Source organism: Silene latifolia, chromosome 4 (genome assembly GCF_048544455.1).
Source record: "Silene latifolia isolate original U9 population chromosome 4, ASM4854445v1, whole genome shotgun sequence".
Taxonomy (NCBI): domain Eukaryota; kingdom Viridiplantae; phylum Streptophyta; class Magnoliopsida; order Caryophyllales; family Caryophyllaceae; genus Silene; species Silene latifolia.
Window position 1 is genome coordinate 74,584,994 of NC_133529.1, and position 3,151 is coordinate 74,588,144.

At 40.9% G+C, this 3,151-nt stretch overlaps 1 non-coding gene across 1 annotated transcript; it reads right to left on the minus strand.

Moving 5' to 3' along the window:
* Nucleotides 1-1,796: 1,796 nt before the first annotated feature.
* On the minus strand, nucleotides 1,797-1,903 carry LOC141654021 (small nucleolar RNA R71). Its single transcript, XR_012547603.1, has one exon. It is a non-coding gene; the product is annotated as a small nucleolar RNA R71 (small nucleolar RNA).
* Nucleotides 1,904-3,151: the final 1,248 nt, after the last annotated feature.

Below are 3,151 nucleotides of genomic sequence, written 5' to 3' on the forward strand. Positions count from 1 at the left end.
CCTGTCGTATTTTAGGCATAACTTTCTCTACAAGACTCGGATTAAGGTGATTTCGGTGGCGTTGGAAAGTTAAGAAAGAGATCTAGAACTTTTTGTGAAATAGGCCTGACCCAAAAAAGTCGTTATGACCTCGTAAAATGGGCCTAAAGGTCGGGTTATCATTTTAGCTAAATGAAATGCACTTTTTGTAATGTGAACTTTAAGTTTAGCCCAAAGAAGTGACATGGGACTCAAAATGAGATATAATCATGACATTTTATGACATCCTAACCTTAGGTAGACAAGCCCATTGCTTTGACTCGGGATTTGACGGTTTTAGGAAATGAAGACGGTTTTAGGCCCGGACTCCAAATGTACTCTAATTACTGCCAAAAAGACTGTATCGGCACGTAGATAACAATTAAGAGGTACACATAAATGTTTTAGCAATCACTTGACGATAAACTTACAAACTGTCACCAATCGTTCCGCGTACCAAACTTGCGGCCCAATCATCACCGGGTGGTTTGCGGGAGGTGCAGAAATGAGGTATCTACACTTTGTGTCTTTGTGATCCTTACGTCAAGGGTAAGTCCTACATACCAATTTTATAGCTTTTGGTTAAGATTGTTTAAAACCTAATTTATGAGATTGGGGGTTTTATGATTAGTTGTGTATGTAGTAATTGTATGATTATGTGATAGGAGAAGGATTCGTAGAGGAGAGGTTTTGAGACAGCTGCTAAGATCGTCTGCTGTGTGTGTTTGCATTCCAGGTAGGGTTTCCCTACTCAGTATTAGTCACATGATGTAGATTGGTGATTTGATTATGATTGTTGATAAGTATAATGTTGGTATTGTGACGGTTGTTGGATTTTATCATTATTGATTGTTGTTGATTGTATCTATCTGTGATCTTCGGGGTGCATCCCTGGCTGAGTGGAGTCACATGCGGGAGTGGCTTCACGCCCATGATTCGCCTTCTGTGGAACCCGCCATAGAAGGGATGTCTACATTAATGGACTTGGGTTTATCGCTCGATGGAGATGACCGGGGCTTAGGTGGGAACGGCTGCGGTCCCCCACTGGCGGTGTGGAGTACCTGTTGCGATGGGTACTCTGGCAGGGCTACACACTTTAGTGTGTAGTCAGTGATGAGGAGTTGATTATGGAGTTTGGGTTGATGTGACGGTTGAGCTGTTGTGTTACTTGTCTTATTGTGATTGTATTGTGTGATTAGTACTGACCCCGTCTTTGTTTTGTAAAACTGTGGTGATCCATTCGGGGATGGTGAGCAGTGGTTGGTGAGAGTTTGATTAGAGGCATATGGGCTAGGCGGGATGTGTCACCACGAGTGATTAGAGTCTTCATTGTCATTTTTAGTAGTTTTGAGACATTTGGTTTAAGAGAACATGTATCGTATTTTTATCAGTTTGGATTTGGAATTGTAATCACTTAAACTTTATTACTCTTTAAATTATGTTTCGTTATTGTCTTTTGATTATCATTTCCTCGGGAAACCGAGATAGTGACGTTCTTATACCTGAGTGGTCCTGGTGAGGCACTTGGAGTATGGGGGTGTCACATGTCTAGTGAAAATCCTCATTCACATATGGAGACTTTTTACGACAATTGTGATGCAATTTCTGAAACCGGAGTTACTCAAGACCAAATCCGATGGGTATTGTTTCCTTTTTCTTTGATCGGTACCGCAAAGCAATGGTTGAAGAGCCTAGACAAGACTACCCTTGGTATTGATTCATGGAAGAAGCTAGCACTTGCATTCTACAAGAAATTCTATCCTCCGGAGAAGACTAATATGTTGAGAGCCCAAATCACCGGGTTCAAGCAAAGGGATGAGGAATCATTATATGAAGCATGAGAGAGATTTAAGGACACTTGTCGTTCTTGTCCACACCATAGGCTTAGTGAGTGGTTCCTTGTTCAATAATTTTGGAATGGCTTATATGAAGACTCACGTAATGTGCTCAATATGGGATCCAATGGGATGTTTACCGAAGTTGATGACAATCAAACATGGGCCAAAATCAAAGAGATGGCGGTTCATAATTCCCAATATAGTAGGCCTCGAAAGGCCACTAGAGGAGGAAAGCATGAGGTACATTCCATCACACAATTTGGTGCTCAACTAAGTACTCATATCGACACCATCAATTTGAAGTTTGAGAAGGCCATGGCTAAGCTTGATGAAGCTTCCAAATCGCCCAAACAACATGTCAATGGTATGATGGCATCATCCTCAATTCCAAGTGGAGTATGTGAAAGTTGTGGAACTTTGGGGCATGAGCAAAATGAATGTAGGGGAACAAATGAACAAGTGAATGCTTTTCAAGCATACAAGAATGGCACCCCTTATTCCAACTACTATAATGAGAACACCGAATTCCATCCAAATCTCTCATACAAGGGCCAAAATATCCAAAATCCTCAACCAACATACACACCACCTCCAATGAGAAATCCAAATCAAAGACCCTTTTTCAACCAAAGCCAACGATATCAAAATCAACCTTCCTACAACCAATCCAATGACCAAAGCTTTGATGTTCAAAAAGCGGTCCTCCAAATTCAAATGAACCAACAAGAATTCTTCACCCAAATGCAAAAAGATAGCCAAGCTAAAGAAGCCACCATCAACAACATACTTGCCCACACCAAAATGTTAGAGACTCAAATGACTCAATTAGCATCTTCTAGCTCTCAAAGACAAAAGGGGCAATTATCGCCTCAAGGTAACCTCCCAAGACATGAGACGGTTAGTGCCATCCATTTGAGGAGTGGTACAAGATATGAGGGGCCGAAGAGGTCAATTTATGAAGATATTGTGGATGCTAGTGACAAGCAAAGAGTTGTGGAGAACTCTAAGGAGGTAGATATTACTACCAATGAACTTTCAAAGAAGAAGAATGAAGAGAAGGCTAAGTAAAAAGAGCCTATGGTGATTAGACTTCCATTCCCATGTCGTCAAGCTAAGCCTAAGTTTGATGAGCAACTTGGAAAGTTCATGGAAATTGTGAAGAACTTAGAAGTCTCAATCCCATTCACGGAATTGATCAATCATGTTCCGGCTTATGCAAAATATATGAAGGTAATTCTTACCAAGAAGAAATACATTCGAAAGTTGGAGACTATTGCCTTTACCAAAGTGAGTAG